This window comes from Astatotilapia calliptera, chromosome 3 (assembly GCF_964374335.1).
Source record: "Astatotilapia calliptera chromosome 3, fAstCal68.1, whole genome shotgun sequence".
Lineage (NCBI taxonomy): Eukaryota > Metazoa > Chordata > Actinopteri > Cichliformes > Cichlidae > Astatotilapia > Astatotilapia calliptera.
This window is the reverse complement of record NC_137424.1, coordinates 23,615,029-23,634,817: the sequence shown is the minus strand read 5'-3', so window position 1 is coordinate 23,634,817 and position 19,789 is coordinate 23,615,029. Positions and strand designations below refer to the sequence as shown.

Below are 19,789 nucleotides of genomic sequence, written 5' to 3'. Positions count from 1 at the left end.
ACACCACACCAGGGCCTGTGGCTGCTGGCTGAGGCCACTTACACCACACCAGGGCCTGTGGCTGCTGGCTGAGGCCACTTACACCACACCAGGGCATTAGTTGCTATTGAGGCCACTTACACCACACCAGGGCCTGTGGCTGCTGGCTGAGGCCACCTACACCACACCAGGGCATTAGTTGCTATTGAGGCCAATTACACCACACCAGGGTCTGTGGCTCTTGCTCAGGCCACTTACACCACACCAGGGCCTGTGGCACTGGCTGAGGCCACTTACACCACACCAGGGCCTGTGGCTCTGGCTGAGGCCACTTACACCACACCAGGGCCTGTGGCTGCTGGCTGAGGCCACTTACACCACACCAGGGCCTGTGGCTGCTGGCTGAGGCCACTTACACCACACCAGTGCCTGTGGCTTCTGGCTGAGGCCACTTACACCACACCAGGGCCTTAGTTGCTATTGAGGCCAATTACACCACACCAGGGTCTGTGGCTCTTGCTCAGGCCACTTACACCACACCAGGGCCTGTGGCACTGGCTGAGGCCACTTACACCACACCAGGGCCTGTGGCTGCTGGCTGAGGCCACTTACACCACACCAGTGCCTGTGGCTGCTGGCTGAGGCCACTTACACCACACCAGGGCATTAGTTGCTATTGAGGCCCCTTACACCACACCAGGGCCTGTGGCACTGGTTGAGGCCACTTACACCACACCAGGGCCTGTGGCTGCTGGCTGAGGCCACCTACACCACACCAGGGCATTAGTTGCTATTGAAGCCAATTACACCACACCAGGGTCTGTGACTCTTGCTCAGGCCACTTACACCACACCAGGGCCTGTGGCACTGGCTGAGGCCACTTACACCACACCAGGGCCTGTGGCTGCTGGCTGAGGCCACTTACACCACACCAGGGCCTGTGGCTCCTGGCTGAGGCCACCTACACCACACCAGGGCATTAGTTGCTAATGAGGCCAATTACACCACACCAGGGTCTGTGGCTCTTGCTCAGGCCACTTACACCACACCAGGGCCTGTGGCTCTGGCTGAGGCCACTTACACCACACCAGGGCCTGTGGCTGCTGGCTGAGGCCACTTACACCACACCAGGGCCTGTGGCTGCTGGCTGAGGCCACTTACACCACACCAGTGCCTGTGGCTTCTGGCTGAGGCCACTTACACCACACCAGGGCCTTAGTTGCTATTGAGGCCAATTACACCACACCAGGGTCTGTGGCTCTTGCTCAGGCCACTTACACCACACCAGGGCCTGTGGCACTGGCTGAGGCCACTTACACCACACCAGGGCCTGTGGCTGCTGGCTGAGGCCACTTACACCACACCAGTGCCTGTGGCTGCTGGCTGAGGCCACTTACACCACACCAGGGCATTAGTTGCTATTGAGGCCCCTTACACCACACCAGGGCCTGTGGCACTGGTTGAGGCCACTTACACCACACCAGGGCCTGTGGCTGCTGGCTGAGGCCACCTACACCACACCAGGGCATTAGTTGCTATTGAAGCCAATTACACCACACCAGGGTCTGTGACTCTTGCTCAGGCCACTTACACCACACCAGGGCCTGTGGCACTGGCTGAGGCCACTTACACCACACCAGGGCCTGTGGCTGCTGGCTGAGGCCACTTACACCACACCAGGGCCTGTGGCTGCTGGCTGAGGTCACTTACACCACACCAGGGCCTGTGGCTGCTGGCTGAGGGCACTTACACCACACCAGTGCCTGTGGCTTCTGGCTGAGGCCACTTACACCACACCAGGGCCTGTGGCAGCTGGCTCAGGCCACTTACACCACACCAGGGCCTGTGGCTGCTGGCTGAGGCCACTTACACCACACCAGGGCCTGTGGCTGCTGGCTGAGGCCACTTACACCACACCAGTGCCTGTGGCTGCTGGCTGAGGCCACTTACACCACACCAGGGCATTAGTTGCTATTGAGGCCCCTTACACCACACCAGGGCCTGTGGCACTGGCTGAGGCCACTTACACCACACCAGGGCCTGTGGCTGCTGGCTGAGGCCACCTACACCTCACCAGGGCATTAGTTGCTATTGAGGCCAATTACACCACACCAGGGTCTGTGGCTCTTGCTCAGGCCACTTACACCACACCAGGGCCTGTGGCACTGGCTGAGGCCACTTACACCACACCAGGGCCTGTGGCTCTGGCTGAGGCCACTTACACCACACCAGGGCCTGTGGCTGCTGGCTGAGGCCACTTACACCACACCAGTGCCTGTGGCTTCTGGCTGAGGCCACTTACACCACACCAGGGCCTGTGGCTCTTGCTCAGGCCACTCACATCACACCAGGCCCTGCGCTTCTGGCCGAGGCCATCTTCACCAAACCAGGCCCTGTGCTGCTAGCTGTGGCCATGTACAACACACCAGAACCTGTGCTGGTTCCTGAGGCCATCTTCAACAATCCAGGGCCTGTGCTGTTAGATAAATGCTAAACTGAGCCTTTGGGTTAGGGTATTATGCAAACATGCAGGTATGGTTAAAGGATTGTCTTCGTAACTTCAGGTACTTGCCACCTAATCAGTTGAATCCATAAATTGAGACATTGTGCTGGGGCCAGCAGCTTACGGCCATACCACCCTGAGCACGCCCGACCTCGTCTGATCTCGGAAGCTAAGCAGGGCTGGGCTTGGTTAGTACTTGGATGGGAGACTACCTGGGAATACCTGGTGCTGTAAGCCTTTCATTTTCATGTCATTGAACCGCTTTTGATCCAGAGAAGGGGTGTATTAAAAGACCAAAAGCAGCTGCCCATTAATGAGGGCACATTAACGACATTGCTTTTGGCTGTTTTCCAATGTCTTGTGCTGCTAGCTGATGCCACCGACACCACACCAGGGCCTGAGTGACCGGCTGGGGCCACTTACACCACATCAGGGCCTGTGGCTGCTGGCTGAGGCCACTTACACCACACCAGGGCCTGTGGCTGCTGGCTGAGGCCACTTACACCACACCAGGGCATTAGTTGCTATTGAGGCCAATTACACCACACCAGGGTCTGTGGCTCTTGCTCAGGCCACTTACACCACACCAGGGCCTGTGGCACTGGCTGAGGCCACTTACACCACACCAGGGCCTGTGGCTGCTGGCTGAGGCCACCTACACCACACCAGGGCATTAGTTGCTATTGAGGCCAATTACACCACACCAGGGTCTGTGACTCTTGCTCAGGCCACTTACACCACACCAGGGCCTGTGGCACTGGCTGAGGCCACTTACACCACACCAGGGCCTGTGGCTGCTGGCTGAGGCCACTTACACCACACCAGGGCCTGTGGCTGCTGGCTGAGGTCACTTACACCACACCAGGGCCTGTGGCTGCTGGCTGAGGGCACTTACACCACACCAGTGCCTGTGGCTTCTGGCTGAGGCCACTTACACCACACCAGGGCCTGTGGCTCTTGCTCAGGCCACTTACACCACACCAAGGCCTGTGGCTGCTGGCTGAGGCCACTTACACCACACCAGGGCCTGTGGCTCTTGCTCAGGCCACTTACACCACACCAGGGCCTGTGGCACTGGCTGAGGCCACTTACACCACACCAGGGCCTGTGGCTGCTGGCTGAGGCCACCTACACCACACCAGGGCATTAGTTGCTATTGAGGCCAATTACACCACACCAGGGTCTGTGACTCTTGCTCAGGCCACTTACACCACACCAGGGCCTGTGGCACTGGCTGAGGCCACTTACACCACACAAGGGCCTGTGGCTGCTGGCTGAGGCCACTTACACCACACCAGGGCCTGTGGCTGCTGGCTGAGGTCACTTACACCACACCAGGGCCTGTGGCTGCTGGCTGAGGGCACTTACACCACACCAGTGCCTGTGGCTTCTGGCTGAGGCCACTTACACCACACCAGGGCCTGTGGCTGCTGGCTCAGGCCACTTACACCACACCAGGGCCTGTGGCTGCTGGCTGAGGCCACTTACACCACACCAGGGCCTGTGGCTGCTGGCTGAGGCCACTTACACCACACCAGTGCCTGTGGCTGCTGGCTGAGGCCACTTACACCACACCAGGGCATTAGTTGCTATTGAGGCCCCTTACACCACACCAGGGCCTGTGGCACTGGCTGAGGCCACTTACACCACACCAGGGCCTGTGGCTGCTGGCTGAGGCCACATACACCACAACAGGGCATTAGTTGCTATTGAGGCCAATTACACCACACCAGGGTCTGTGGCTCTTGCTCAGGCCACTTACACCACACCAGGGCCTGTGGCTGCTGGCTGAGGCCACTTACACCACACCAGGGCCTGTGGCTGCTGGCTGAGGCCACTTACACCACACCAGGGCATTAGTTGCTATTGAGGCCACTTACACCACACCAGGGCCTGTGGCTGCTGGCTGAGGCCACTTACACCACACCAGGGCATAAGTTGCTATTGAGGCCAATTACACCACACCAGGGTCTTTGGCTCTTGCTCAGGCCACTTACACCACACCAGGGCCTGTGGCACTGGCTGAGGTCACTTACACCACACCAGTGCCTGTGGCTGCTGGCTGAGGGCACTTACACCACACCAGTGCCTGTGGCTTCTGGCTGAGGCCACTTACACCACACCAGGGCCTGTGGCTGCTGGCTCAGGCCACTTACACCACACCAGGGCCTGTGGCTGCTGGCTGAGGCCACTTACACCACACCAGGGCCTGTGGCTGCTGGCTGAGGCCACTTACACCACACCAGTGCCTGTGGCTGCTGGCTGAGGCCACTTACACCACACCAGGGCATTAGTTGCTATTGAGGCCCCTTACACCACACCAGGGCCTGTGGCACTGGCTGAGGCCACTTACACCACACCAGGGCCTGTGGCTGCTGGCTGAGGCCACATACACCACAACAGGGCATTAGTTGCAATTGAGGCCAATTACACCACACCAGGGTCTGTGGCTTTTGCTCAGGCCACTTACACCACACCAGGGCCTGTGGCACTGGCTGAGGCCACTTACACTACACCAGGGCCTGTGGCTCTGGCTGAGGCCACTTACACCACACCAGGGCCTGTGGCTGCTGGCTGAGGCCACTTACACCACACCAGGGCCTGTGGCTGCTGGCTGAGGCCACTTACACCACACCAGGGCCTGTGGCTGCTGGCTGAGGCCACTTACACCACACCAGGGCCTGTGGCTGCTGGCTGAGGCCACTTACACCACACCAGTGCCTGTGGCTTCTGGCTGAGGCCACTTACACCACACCAGGGCCTGTGGCTCTTGCTCAGGCCACTCACATCACACCAGGCCCTGCGCTTCTGGCCGAGGCCATCTTCACCAAACCAGGCCCTGTGCTGCTAGCTGTGGCCATGTACAACACACCAGGCCCTGTGCTGGTTCCTGAGGCCATCTTCAACAATCCAGGGCCTGTGCTGTTAGATAAATGCTAAACTGAGCCCTTGGGTTAGGGTATTATGCAAACATGCAGGTATGGTTAAAGGATTGTCTTCGTAACTTCAGGTACTTGCCACCTAATCAGTTGAATCCATAAATTGAGACATTGTGCTGGGGCCAGCAGCTTACGGCCATACCACCCTGAGCATGACCGACCTCGTCTGATCTCGGAAGCTAAGCAGGGCTGGGCTTGGTTAGTACTTGGATGGGAGACTACCTGGGAATACCTGGTGCTGTAAGCCTTTGATTTTCATGTCATTGAACCGCTTTTGATCCAGAGAAGGGGTGTATTAAAAGACCAAAAGCAGCTGCCCATTAATGAGGGCACATTAACGACATTGATTTTGGCTCTTTTCCAATGTCTTGTGCTGCTAGCTGATGCCACCTACACCACACCAGGGCCTGAGTGACCGGCTGGGGCCACTTACACCACATCAGGGCCTGTGGCTGCTGGCTGAGGCCACCTACACCACACCAGGGCATTAGTTGCTATTGAGGCCAATTACACCACACCAGGGTCTGTGACTCTTGCTCAGGCCACTTACACCACACCAGGGCCTGTGGCACTGGCTGAGGCCACTTACACCACACCAGGGCCTGTGGCTGCTGGCTGAGGCCACTTACACCACACCAGGGCCTGTGGCTGCTGGCTGAGGTCACTTACACCACACCAGGGCCTGTGGCTGCTGGCTGAGGGCACTTACACCACACCAGTGCCTGTGGCTTCTGGCTGAGGCCACTTACACCACACCAGGGCCTGTGGCTCTTGCTCAGGCCACTTACACCACACCAGGGCCTGTGGCTGCTGGCTGAGGCCACTTACACCACACCAGGGCCTGTGGCTCTTGCTCAGGCCACTTACACCACACCAGGGCCTGTGGCACTGGCTGAGGCCACTTACACCACACCAGGGCCTGTGGCTGCTGGCTGAGGCCACCTACACCACACCAGGGCATTAGTTGCTATTGAGGCCAATTACACCACACCAGGGTCTGTGACTCTTGCTCAGGCCACTTACACCACACCAGGGCCTGTGGCACTGGCTGAGGCCACTTACACCACACCAGGGCCTGTGGCTGCTGGCTGAGGCCACTTACACCACACCAGGGCCTGTGGCTGCTGGCTGAGGTCACTTACACCACACCAGGGCCTGTGGCTGCTGGCTGAGGGCACTTACACCACACCAGGGCCTGTGGCTTCTGGCTGAGGCCACTTACACCACACCAGGGCCTGTGGCTGCTGGCTCAGGCCACTTACACCACACCAGGGCCTGTGGCTGCTGGCTGAGGCCACTTACACCACACCAGGGCCTGTGGCTGCTGGCTGAGGCCACTTACACCACACCAGTGCCAGTGGCTGCTGGCTGAGGCCACTTACACCACACCAGGGCATTAGTTGCTATTGAGGCCCCTTACACCACACCAGGGCCTGTGGCACTGGCTGAGGCCACTTACACCACACCAGGGCCTGTGGCACTGGCTGAGGCCACTTACACCACAGCAGTGCCTGTGGCTGTTGGCTGAGGCCACTTACACCACACCAGGGCATTAGTTGCTATTGAGGCCCCTTACACCACACCAGGGCCTGTGGCACTGGCTGAGGCCACTTACACCACACCAGGGCCTGTGGCTGCTGGCTGAGGCCACCTACACCACACCAGGGCATTAGTTGCTATTGAGGCCAATTACACCACACCAGGGTCGGTGGCTCTTGCTCAGGCCACTTACACCACACCAGGGCCTGTGGCACTGGCTGAAGTCACTTACACCACACCAGGGCCTGTGGCTGCTGGCTGAGGCCACTTACACCACACCAGTGCCTGTGGCTTCTGGCTGAGGCCACTTACACCACACCACGGCCTTATTTGCTTCTGAGGCCACTTACACCACACCAGGGCCTGTGGCTCTGGATGAGGCCACTTACACCACACCAGGGCCTGTGGCTGCTGGCTGAGGCCACTTACACCACACCAGTGCCTGTGGCTTCTGGCTGAGGCGACTTACACCACACCAAGGCCTGTGGCTGCTGGCTGAGGCCACTTACACCACACCAGGGTCTGTGGCTCTTGCTCAGGCCACTTACACCACACCAGGGCCTGTGGCTCCTGGCTGAGGCCACATACACCACAATACGGCCTTATTTGCTTCTCAGGCCACTTACACCACACCAGGGCCTGTGGCTGCTGGCTGAGGCCACATACACCACACCAGGGCCTTAGTTGCTATTGAGGCCAATTACACCACACCAGGGCCTGTGGCTCTTGCTCAGGCCACTTACACCACACCAGGGCCTGTGGCTCTTGCTCAGGCCACTTACTCCACACCAGGGCCTGTGGCTCTTGCTCAGGCCACTTACACCACACCAGGGCCTGTGGCTCTTGCTCAGGCCACTCATATCACACCAGGCCCTGTGCTTCTGGCCGAGGCCATCTTCACCAAACCAGGCCCTGTGCTGCTAGCTGTGGCCATGTACAACACACCAGGCCCTGTTCTGGTTCCTGAGGCCATCTTCAACAATCCAGGGCCTGTGCTGTTGGATAAATGCTAAACTGAGCCTTTTGGTTAGGGTATTATGCAAACATGCGGGTATGGTTATAGGATTGTCTTCGTAACTTCAGGTACTTGCCACCTAATCACTTGAATCCATAAATTGAGACATTGTGCTGGGGCCAGCAGCTTACGGCCATACCACCCTGAGCACGCCCGACCTCGTCTGATCTCGGAAGCTAAGCAGGGCTGGGCTTGGTTAGTACTTGGATGGGAGACTTCCTTGGAATACCTGGTGCTGTAAGCCTTTCATTTTCATGTCATTGAACCGCTTTTGATCCAGAGAAGGGGTGTATTAAAAGACCAAAAGCAGCTGCCCATTAATGAGGGCACATTAACGACACTGCTTTTGGCTCTTTTCCAATGTCTTGTGCTGCTAGCTGATGCCACCTACACCACACCAGGGCCTGAGTGACCGGCTGGGGCCACTTACACCACATCAGGGCCTGTGGCTCTGGCTGAGGCCACTTACACCACACCAGGGCCTGTGGCTGCTGGCTGAGGCCACTTACACCACACCAGGGCCTGTGGCTGCTGGCTGAGGCCACCTACACCACACCAGGGCCTTAGTTGCTATTGAGGCCAATTACACCACATCAGGGTCTGTGGCTCTGGCTGAGGCCACTTACACCACACCAGGGCCTGTGGCTGCTAGCTGATGCCACCTACACAACACCAGGGCCTAAGTGACCGGCTGGGGCCACTTACACCACATCAGGGCCTGTGGCTCTGGCTGAGGCCACTTACACCACACCAAGGCCTGTGGCTGCTGGCTGAGGCCACCTACACCACACCAGGGCCTTAGTTGCTATTGAGGCCAATTACACCACACCAGGGTCTGTGGCTCTTGCTCAGGCCACTTACACCACACCAGGGCCTGTGGCTGCTGGCTGAGGCCACTTACACCACACAAGGGCCTGTGGCTGCTGGCTGAGGCCACCTACACCACACCAGGGCCTGTGGCTGCTGGCTGAGACCACTTACACCACACCAGGGCCTGTGGCTCTTGCTCAGGCCACTTACACCACACCAGGGCCTGTGGCTCTTGCTCAGGCCACTCATATCACACCAGGCCCTGTGCTTCTGGCCGAGGCCATCTTCACCAAACCAGGCCCTGTGCTTCTTGCTGTGGCCATGTACAACACACCAGGCCCTGTGCTTGTTCCTGAGGCCATCTTCAACAATCCAGGGCCTGTGCTGTTAGATAAATGCTAAACTGAGCCTTTGGGTTAGGGTATTATGCAAACATGCAGGTATGGTTAAAGGATTGTCTTCGTAACTTCAGGTACTTGCCACCTAATCAGTTGAATCCATAAATTGAGACATTGTGCTGGGGCCAGCAGCTTACGGCCATACCACCCTGAGCACGCCCGACCTCGTCTGATCTCGGAAGATAAGCATGGCTGGGCTTGGTTAGTACTTGGATGGGAGACTACCTGGGAATACCTGGTGCTGTAAGCCTTTCTTTTTCATGTCATTGAACCGCTTTTGATCCAGAGAAGGGGTGTATTAAAAGACCAAAAGAAGCTGCCCATTAATGAGGGCACATTAACGACACTGCTTTTGGCTGTTTTCCAATGTCTTGTGCTGCTAGCTGATGCCACCTACACCACACCAGGGCCTGAGTGACCGGCTGGGGCCACTTACACCACATCAGGGCCTGTGGCTGCTGGCTGAGGCCACTTACACCACACCAGGGCCTGTGGCTGCTGGCTGAGGCCACTTACACCACACCAGGGCATTAGTTGCTATTGAGGCCAATTACACCACACCAGGGTCTGTGGCTCTTGCTCAGGCCACTTACACCACACCAGGGCCTGTGGCACTGGCTGAGGCCACTTACACCACACCAGGGCCTGTGGCTGCTGGCTGAGGCCACTTACACCACACCAGGGCCTGTGGCTGCTGGATGAGGCGACTTACACCACACCAAGGCCTGTGGCTGCTGGCTGAGGCCACTTACACCACACCAGGGCCTTAGTTGCTATTGAGGCCACTTACACCACACCAGGGCCTGTGGCTGCTGGCTGTGGCCATGTACACCACACCAGGGCCTGTGGCTGCTGGCTGAGGCCACATACACCACACCAGGGCCTTAGTTGCTATTGAGGCCAATTACACCACACCAGGGCCTGTGGCACTGGCTGAGGCCACTTACACCACACCAGGGCCTGTGGCTGCTGGCTGAGGCCACTTACACCACACCAGGGCCTGTGGCTGCTGGCTGAGGCCACTTACACCACACCAGGGCCTGTGGCTCTTGCTCAGGCCACTCATATCACACCAGACCCTGTGCTTCTGGCCGAGGCCATCTTCACCCAACCAGGCCCTGTGCTGCTAGCTGTGGCCATGTACAACACACCAGGCCCTGTGCTGGTTCCAGAAGCCATCTTCAACAATCCAGGGCCTGTGCTGTTGGATAAATGCCAAACTGAGCCTTTGGGTTAGGGTATTATGCAAACATGCAGTTATGGTTATAGGATTGTCTTCGTAACTTCAGGTACTTGCCACCTAATCACTTGAATCCATAAATTGAGACATTGTGCTGGGGCCAGCAGCTTACGGCCATACCACCCTGAGCACGCCCGACCTCGTCTGATCTCGGAAGCTAAGCAGGGCTGGGCTTGGTTAGTACTTGGATGGGAGACTGCCTGGGAATACCTGGTGCTGTAAGCCTTTCATTTTCATGTCATTGAACTGCTTTTGATCCAGAGAAGGGGTGTATTAAAAGACCAAAAGCAGCTGCCCATTAATGAGGGCACATTAACGACACTGCTTTTGGCTTTTTTCCAATGTCTTGTGCTGCTAGCTGATGCCACCTACACCACACCAGGGCCTGAGTGACCGGCTGGGGCCACTTACACCACATCAGGGCCTGTGGCTCTGGCTGAGGCCACTTACACCACACCAGGGCCTGTGGCTGCTGGCTGAGGCCACTTACACCACACCAGGGCCTGTGGCTGCTGGCTGAGGCCACCTACACCACACCAGGGCATTAGTTGCTATTGAGGCCAATTACACCACACCAGGGTCTGTGGCTCTTGCTCAGGCCACTTACACCACACCAGGGCCTGTGGCACTGGCTGAGGCCACTTACACTACACCAGGGCCTGTGGTTCTGGCTGAGGCCACTTACACCACATCAGGGCCTGTGGCTGCTGGATGAGGCGACTTACACCACACCAAGGGCCTGTGGCTGCTGGCTGAGGCCACCCACACCACACCAGGGCCTGTGGCTGCTGGCTGAGGCCACTTACACCACACCAGGGCCTGTGGCTCTTGCTCAGGCCACTCATATCACACCAGACCCTGTGGCTCTGGCTGAGGCCACTTACACCACACCAGGGCCTGTGGCTCTGGCTGAGGCCACTTACACCACATCAGGGCCTGTGGCTGCTGGATGAGGCGACTTACACCACACCAAGGGCCTGTGGCTGCTGGCTGAGGCCACCTACACCACACCAGGGCCTGTGGCTGCTGGCTGAGGCCACTTACACCACACCAAGGGCCTGTGGCTGCTGGCTGAGGCCACATACACAACACCATGGCCTTTTTTGCTTCTGAGGCCACTTACACCACACCAGGGCCTGTGGCTGCTGGCTGAGGCCACATACACCACACCAGGGCCTTAGTTGCTATTGAGGCCAATTACACCACACCAGTGCCTGTTGCTCTTGCTCAGGCCACTTACACCACACCAGGGCCTGTGGCTCTTGCTCAGGCCACTTACTCCACACCAGGGCCTGTGGCTCTTGCTCAGGCCACTCATATCACACCAGGCCCTGTGCTTCTGGCCGAGGCCATCTTCACCAAACCAGGCCCTGTGCTGCTAGCTGTGGCCATGTACAACACACCAGGCCCTGTTCTGGTTCCTGAGGCCATCTTCAACAATCCAGGGCCTGTGCTGTTGGATAAATGCTAAACTGAGCCTTTGGGTTAGGGTATTATGCAAACATGCAGGTATGGTTAAAGGATTGTCTTCGTAACTTCAGGTACTTGCCACCTAATCAGTTGAATCCATAAATTGAGACATTGTGCTGGGGCCAGCAGCTTACGGCCATACCACCCTGAGCACGCCCGACCTCGTCTGATCTCGGAAGCTAAGCAGGGCTGGGCTTGGTTAGTACTTGGATGGGAGACTTCCTTGGAATACCTAGTGCTGTAAGCCTTTCATTTTCATGTCATTGAACCGCTTTTGATCCAGAGAAGGGGTGTATTAAAAGACCAAAAGCAGCTGCCCATTAATGAGGGCACATTAACGACATTGCTTTTGGCTGTTTTCCAATGTCTTGTGCTGCTAGCTGATGCCACTTACACCACACCAGGGCCAGAGTGACCGGCTGGGGCCACTTACACCACATCAGGGCCTGTGGTTGCTGGCTGAGGCCACTTACACCACACCAGGGCCTGTGGCTGCTGGCTGAGGCCACTTACACCACACCAGGGCCTGTGGCTGCTGGCTGAGGCCACCTACACCACACCAGGGCATTAGTTGCTATTGAGGCCAATTACACCACACCAGGGTCTGTGGCTCTTGCTCAGGCCACTTACACCACACCAGGGCCTGTGGCACTGGCTGAGGCCACTTACACTACACCAGGGCCTGTGGTTCTGGCTGAGGCCACTTACACCACATCAGGGCCTGTGGCTGCTGGATGAGGCGACTTACACCACACCAAGGGCCTGTGGCTGCTGGCTGAGGCCACCCACACCACACCAGGGCCTGTGGCTGCTGGCTGAGGCCACTTACACCACACCAGGGCCTGTGGCTCTTGCTCAGGCCACTCATATCACACCAGACCCTGTGGCTCTGGCTGAGGCCACTTACACCACACCAGGGCCTGTGGCTCTGGCTGAGGCCACTTACACCACATCAGGGCCTGTGGCTGCTGGATGAGGCGACTTACACCACACCAAGGGCCTGTGGCTGCTGGCTGAGGCCACCTACACCACACCAGGGCCTGTGGCTGCTGGCTGAGGCCACTTACACCACACCAAGGGCCTGTGGCTGCTGGCTGAGGCCACATACACAACACCATGGCCTTTTTTGCTTCTGAGGCCACTTACACCACACCAGGGCCTGTGGCTGCTGGCTGAGGCCACATACACCACACCAGGGCCTTAGTTGCTATTGAGGCCAATTACACCACACCAGGGCCTGTTGCTCTTGCTCAGGCCACTTACACCACACCAGGGCCTGTGGCTCTTGCTCAGGCCACTTACTCCACACCAGGGCCTGTGGCTCTTGCTCAGGCCACTCATATCACACCAGGCCCTGTGCTTCTGGCCGAGGCCATCTTCACCAAACCAGGCCCTGTGCTGCTAGCTGTGGCCATGTACAACACACCAGGCCCTGTTCTGGTTCCTGAGGCCATCTTCAACAATCCAGGGCCTGTGCTGTTGGATAAATGCTAAACTGAGCCTTTGGGTTAGGGTATTATGCAAACATGCAGGTATGGTTATAGGATTGTCTTCGTAACTTCAGGTACTTGCCACCTAATCAGTTGAATCCATAAATTGAGACATTGTGCTGGGGCCAGCAGCTTACGGCCATACCACCCTGAGCACGCCCGACCTCGTCTGATCTCGGAAGCTAAGCAGGGCTGGGCTTGGTTAGTACTTGGATGGGAGACTTCCTTGGAATACCTAGTGCTGTAAGCCTTTCATTTTCATGTCATTGAACCGCTTTTGATCCAGAGAAGGGGTGTATTAAAAGACCAAAAGCAGCTGCCCATTAATGAGGGCACATTAACGACATTGCTTTTGGCTGTTTTCCAATGTCTTGTGCTGCTAGCTGATGCCACTTACACCACACCAGGGCCAGAGTGACCGGCTGGGGCCACTTACACCACATCAGGGCCTGTGGTTGCTGGCTGAGGCCACTTACACCACACCAGGGCCTGTGGCTGCTGGCTGAGGCCACCTACACCACACCAGGGCCTTACTTGCTATTGAGGCCAATTACACCACACCAGGGTCTGTGGCTCTTGCTCAGGCCACTTACACCACACCAGGGCCTGTGGCTGCTGGATGAGGCGACTTACACCACACCAAGGCCTGTGGCTGCTGGATGAGGCCACTTACACAACACCAGGGCCTTAGTTGCTATTGAGGCCACTTACACCACACCAGGGCCTGTGGCTCTGGCTGAGGCCACTTACACCACACCACGGCCTTATTTGCTTCTGAGGCCACTTACACCACACCAGGGCCTGTGGCTCTGGCTGAGGCCACTTACACCACACCAGGGCCTGTGGCTCTTGCTCAGGCCACTTACACCACACCAGGGCCTGTGGCTCTTGCTCAGGCCACTCATATCACACCAGGCCCTGCGCTTCTGGCCGAGGCCATCTTCACCAAACCAGGCCCTGTGCTGCTAGCTGTGACCATGTACAACACACCAGGCCCTGTTCTTGTTCCTGAGGCCATCTTCAACAATCCAGGGCCTGTGCTGTTGGATAAATGCTAAACTGAGCCTTTGGGTTAGGGTATTATGCAAACATGCAGGTATGGTTATAGGATTGTCTTCGTAACTCCAGGTACTTGCCACCTAATCACTTGAATCCATAAATTGAGACATTGTGCTGTGGCCAGCAGCTTAGGGCCATACCACCCTGAGCATGCCCGACCACGTCTGATCTCGGAAGCTAAGCAGGGCTGTTCTTGGTTAGTACTTGGATGGGAGACTTCCTTGGAATACCAGGTGCTGTAAGCCTTTCATTTTCATGTCTTTGAACCGCTTTTGATCCAGAGAAGGGGTGTATTAAAAGACCAAAAGCAGCTGCCCATTAATGAGGGCACATTAACGACATTGCTTTTGGCTGTTTTCCAATGTCTTGTGCTGCTAGCTGATGCCACCTACACCACACCAGGGCCTGAGTGACCGGCTGGGGCCACTTACACCACATCAGGGCCTGTGGCTGCTGGCTGAGGCCACTTACACCACACCAGGGCCTGTGGCTGCTGGCTGAGGCCACTTACACCACACCAGGGCATTAGTTGCTATTGAGGCCAATTACACCACACCAGGGTCTGTGGCTCTTGCTCAGGCCACTTACACCACACCAGGGCCTGTGGCACTGGCTGAGGCCACTTACACCACACCAGGGCCTGTGGCTGCTGGCTGAGGCCACTTACACCACACCAGGGCCTGTGGCTGCTGGCTGAGGCCACTTACACCACACCAGGGCCTGTGGCTGCTGGCTGAGGGCACTTACACCACACCAGTGCCTGTGGCTTCTGGCTGAGGCCACTTACACCACACCAGTGCCTGTGGCTCTTGCTCATGCCACTTACACCACACCAGGGCCTGTGGCTGCTGGCTGAGGGCACTTACACCACACCAGTGCCTGTGGCTGCTGGCTGAGGCCACTTACACCACACCAGGGCATTAGTTGCTATTGAGGCCACTTACACCACACCAGGGCCTGTGGCTGCTGGCTGAGGCCACATACACAACACCAGGGCCTTAGTTGCTATTGAGGCCAATTACACCACACCAGGGCCTGTGGCACTGGCTGAGGTCACTTACACCACACCAGGGCCTGTGGCTGCTGGCTGAGGCCACTTACACCACACAAGGGCCTGTGGCTGCTGGCTGAGGCCACCCACACCACACCAGGGCCTGTGGCTGCTGGCTGAGGCCACTTACACCACACCAGGGCCTGTGGCTCTTGCTCAGGCCACTCATATCACACCAGACCCTGTGCTTCTGGCCGAGGCCATCTTCACCAAACCAGGCCCTGTGCTGCTTGCTGTGGCCATGTACAACACACCAGGCCCTGTGCTGGTTCCTGAGGCCATCTTCAACAATCCAGGGCCTGTGCTGTTAGATAAATGCCAAACTGAGCCTTTGGGTTAGGGTATTATGCAAACATGCAGGTATGGTTATAGGATTGTCTTCGTAACTTCAGGTACTTGCCACCTAATCAGTTGAATCCATAAATTGAGACATTGTGCTGGGGCCAGCAGCTTACGGCCATACCACCCTGAGCACGCCCGACCTCGTCTGATCTCGGAAGCTAAGAAGGGCTGGGCTTGGTTAGTACTTGGATGGGAGACTGCCTGGGAATACCTGGTGCTGTAAGCCTTTCATTTTCATGTCATTGAACCGCTTTTGATCCAGAGAAGGGGTGTATTAAAAGACCAAAAGCAGCTGCCCATTAATGAGGGCACATTAACGACACTGCTTTTGGCTGTTTTCCAATGTCTTGTGCTGCTAGCTGATGCCACCTACACCACACCAGGGCCTGAGTGACCGGCTGGGGCCACTTACACCACATCAGGGCCTGTGGCTCTGGCTGAGGCCACTTACACCACACCAGGGCCTGTGGCTCTGGCTGAGGCCACTTACACCACATCAGGGCCTGTGGCTGCTGGATGAGGCGACTTACACCACACCAAGGGCCTGTGGCTGCTGGCTGAGGCCACCCACACCACACCAGGGCCTGTGGCTGCTGGCTGAGGCCACTTACACCACACCAGGGCCTGTGGCTCTTGCTCAGGCCACTCATATCACACCAGACCCTGTGGCTCTGGCTGAGGCAACTTACACCACACCAGGGCCTGTGGCTCTGGCTGAGGCCACTTACACCACATCAGGGCCTGTGGCTGCTGGATGAGGCGACTTACACCACACCAAGGGCCTGTGGCTGCTGGCTGAGGCCACCCACACCACACCAGGGCCTGTGGCTGCTGGCTGAGGCCACTTACACCACACCAAGGGCCTGTGGCTGCTGGCTGAGGCCACATACACAACACCACGGCCTTATTTGCTTCTGAGGCCACTTACACCACACCAGGGCCTGTGGCTGCTGGCTGAGGTCACATACACCACACCAGGGCCTTAGTTGCTATTGAGGCCAATTACACCACACCAGGGCCTGTTGCTCTTGCTCAGGCCACTTACACCACACCAGGGCCTGTGGCTCTTGCTCAGGCCACTTACTCCACACCAGGGCCTGTGGCTCTTGCTCAGGCCACTCATATCACACCAGGCCCTGTGCTTCCGGCCGAGGCCATCTTCACCAAACCAGGCCCTGTGCTGCTAGCTGTGGCCATGTACAACACACCAGGCCCTGTTCTGGTTCCTGAGGCCATCTTCAACAATCCAGGGCCTGTGCTGTTGGATAAATGCTAAACTGAGCCTTTGGGTTAGGGTATTATGCAAACATGCAGTTTTGGTTATAGGATTGTCTTCGTAACTTCAGGTACTTGCCACCTAATCAGTTGAATCCATAAATTGAGACATTGTGCTGGGGCCAGCAGCTTACGGCCATACCACCCTGAGCACGCCCGACCTCGTCTGATCTCGGAAGCTAAGCAGGGCTGGGCTTGGTTAGTACTTGGATGGGAGACTTCCTTGGAATACCTGGTGCTGTAAGCCTTTCATTTTCATGTCATTGAACCGCTTTTGATCCAGAGAAGGGGTGTATTAAAAGACCAAAAGCAGCTGCCCATTAATGAGGGCACATTAACGACATTGCTTTTGGCTGTTTTCCAATGTCTTGTGCTGCTAGCTGATGCCACTTACACCACACCAGGGCCTGAGTGACCGGCTGGGGCCACTTACACCACATCAGGGCCTGTGGTTGCTGGCTGAGGCCACTTACACCACACCAGGGCCTGTGGCTGCTGGCTGAGGCCACCTACACCACACCAGGGCCTTACTTGCTATTGAGGCCAATTACACCACACCAGGGTCTGTGGCTCTTGCTCAGGCCACTTTTACCACACCAGGGCCTGTGGCTGCTGGATGAGGCGACTTACACCACACCAAGGCCTGTGGCTGCTGGATGAGGCCACTTACACCACACCAGGGCCTTAGTTGCTATTGAGGCCACTTACACCACACCAGGGCCTGTGGCTCTGGCTGAGGCCACTTACACCACACCACGGCCTTATTTGCTTCTGAGGCCACTTACACCACACCAGGGCCTGTGGCTCTGGCTGAGGCCACTTACACCACACCAGGGCCTGTGGCTCTTGCTCAGGCCACTTACTCCACACCAGGGCCTGTGGCTCTTGCTCAGGCCACTCCTATCACACCAGGCCCTGTGGCTGCTGGCCGAGGCCACTTACACCACACCAGGGCATTAGTTGCTATTGAGGCCACTTACACCACACCAGGGCCTGTGGCTGCTGGCTGAGGCCACCTACACCACACCAGGGCATTAGTTGCTATTGAGGCCAATTACACCACACCAGGGTCTGTGGCTCTTGCTCAGGCCACTTACACCACACCAGGGCCTGTGGCACTGGCTGAGGCCACTTACACCACACCAGGGCCTGTGGCTGCTGGCTGAGGCCACTTACACCACACCAGTGCCTGTGGCTTCTGGCTGAGGCCACTTACACCACACCAGGGCCTGTGGCTGCTGGCTGAGGCCACTTACACCACACCAGTGCCTGTGGCTTCTGGCTGAGGCGACTTAGACCACACCAGGGCCTGTGGCTCTTGCTCAGGCCACTCACATCACACCAGGCCCTGCGCTTCTGGCCGAGGCCATCTTCACCAAACCAGGCCCTGTGCTGCTAGCTGTGGCCATGTACAACACACCAGGCCCTGTGCTGGTTCCTGAGGCCATCTTCAACAATCCAGGGCCTGTGCTGTTAGATAAATGCTAAACTGAGCCTTTGGGTTAGGGTATTATGCAAACATGCAGGTATGGTTAAAGGATTGTCTTCGTAACTTCAGGTACTTGCCACCTAATCAGTTGAATCCATAAATTGAGACATTGTGCTGGGGCCAGCAGCTTACGGCCATACCACCCTGAGCACGCCCGAACTCGTCTGATCTCGGAAGCTAAGCAGGGCTGGGCTTGGTTAGTACTTGGATGGGAGACTACCTGGGAATACCTGGTGCTGTAAGCCTTTCATTTTCATGTCATTGAACCGCTTTTGATCCAGAGAAGGGGTGTATTAAAAGACCAAAAGCAGCTGCCCATTAATGAGGGCACATTAACGACATTGCTTTTGGCTGTTTTCCAATGTCTTGTGCTGCTAGCTGATGCCACCGACACCACACCAGGGCCTGAGTGACCGGCTGGGGCCACTTACACCACATCAGGGCCTGTGGCTGCTGGCTGAGGCCACTTACACCACACCAGGGCCTGTGGCTGCTGGCTGAGGCCACTTACACCACACCAGGGCCTGTGGCTGCTGGCTGAGGCCACTTACACCACACCAGGGCCTGTGGCTGCTGGCTGAGGCCACTTACACCACACCAGGGCATTAGTTGCTATTGAGGCCACTTACACCACACCAGGGCCTGTGGCTGCTGGCTGAGGCCACCTACACCACACCAGGGCATTAGTTGCTATTGAGGCCAATTACACCACACCAGGGTCTGTGGCTCTTGCTCAGGCCACTTACACCACACCAGGGCCTGTGGCACTGGCTGAGGCCACTTACACCACACCAGGGCCTGTGGCTCTGGCTGAGGCCACTTACACCACACCAGGGCCTGTGGCTGCTGGCTGAGGCCACTTACACCACACCAGGGCCTGTGGCTGCTGGCTGAGGCCACTTACACCACACCAGTGCCTGTGGCTTCTGGCTGAGGCCACTTACACCACACCAGGGCCTTAGTTGCTATTGAGGCCAATTACACCACACCAGGGTCTGTGGCTCTTGCTCAGGCCACTTACACCACACCAGGGCCTGTGGCACTGGCTGAGGCCACTTACACCACACCAGGGCCTGTGGCTGCTGGCTGAGGCCACTTACACCACACCAGTGCCTGTGGCTGCTGGCTGAGGCCACTTACACCACACCAGGGCATTAGTTGCTATTGAGGCCCCTTACACCACACCAGGG

General features: G+C 57.5%; 10 non-coding genes and 1 pseudogene across 10 annotated transcripts; all 11 read left to right on the top strand.

Moving 5' to 3' along the window:
• The first annotated feature begins 2,600 nt into the window (after positions 1-2,600).
• On the top strand, positions 2,601-2,719 carry LOC145427717 (5S ribosomal RNA). Its single transcript, XR_013908259.1, has one exon. It is a non-coding gene; the product is annotated as a 5S ribosomal RNA (ribosomal RNA).
• Positions 2,720-5,549: 2,830 nt separating this feature from the next.
• On the top strand, positions 5,550-5,668 carry LOC145427167 (5S ribosomal RNA). Its single transcript, XR_013907895.1, has one exon. It is a non-coding gene; the product is annotated as a 5S ribosomal RNA (ribosomal RNA).
• Positions 5,669-8,100: 2,432 nt separating this feature from the next.
• LOC145426753 (5S ribosomal RNA) lies at positions 8,101-8,219 on the top strand. Its single transcript, XR_013907469.1, has one exon. It is a non-coding gene; the product is annotated as a 5S ribosomal RNA (ribosomal RNA).
• Positions 8,220-9,314: 1,095 nt separating this feature from the next.
• On the top strand, positions 9,315-9,433 carry LOC145427071 (5S ribosomal RNA). Its single transcript, XR_013907795.1, has one exon. It is a non-coding gene; the product is annotated as a 5S ribosomal RNA (ribosomal RNA).
• A 1,096-nt stretch (positions 9,434-10,529) lies between these two features.
• On the top strand, positions 10,530-10,648 carry LOC145426476 (5S ribosomal RNA). The gene has a single exon (XR_013907186.1). It is a non-coding gene; the product is annotated as a 5S ribosomal RNA (ribosomal RNA).
• A 1,373-nt stretch (positions 10,649-12,021) lies between these two features.
• LOC145426592 (5S ribosomal RNA) lies at positions 12,022-12,140 on the top strand. Its single transcript, XR_013907302.1, has one exon. It is a non-coding gene; the product is annotated as a 5S ribosomal RNA (ribosomal RNA).
• A 1,374-nt stretch (positions 12,141-13,514) lies between these two features.
• On the top strand, positions 13,515-13,633 carry LOC145426591 (5S ribosomal RNA). The gene has a single exon (XR_013907301.1). It is a non-coding gene; the product is annotated as a 5S ribosomal RNA (ribosomal RNA).
• A 935-nt stretch (positions 13,634-14,568) lies between these two features.
• LOC145427428 (5S ribosomal RNA) lies at positions 14,569-14,687 on the top strand (annotated as a pseudogene).
• A 1,255-nt stretch (positions 14,688-15,942) lies between these two features.
• Positions 15,943-16,061, top strand: LOC145427038 (5S ribosomal RNA). Its single transcript, XR_013907762.1, has one exon. It is a non-coding gene; the product is annotated as a 5S ribosomal RNA (ribosomal RNA).
• Positions 16,062-17,238: 1,177 nt separating this feature from the next.
• On the top strand, positions 17,239-17,357 carry LOC145426752 (5S ribosomal RNA). Its single transcript, XR_013907468.1, has one exon. It is a non-coding gene; the product is annotated as a 5S ribosomal RNA (ribosomal RNA).
• A 1,368-nt stretch (positions 17,358-18,725) lies between these two features.
• Positions 18,726-18,844, top strand: LOC145426556 (5S ribosomal RNA). Its single transcript, XR_013907266.1, has one exon. It is a non-coding gene; the product is annotated as a 5S ribosomal RNA (ribosomal RNA).
• The last annotated feature ends 945 nt before the right edge of the window (positions 18,845-19,789 follow it).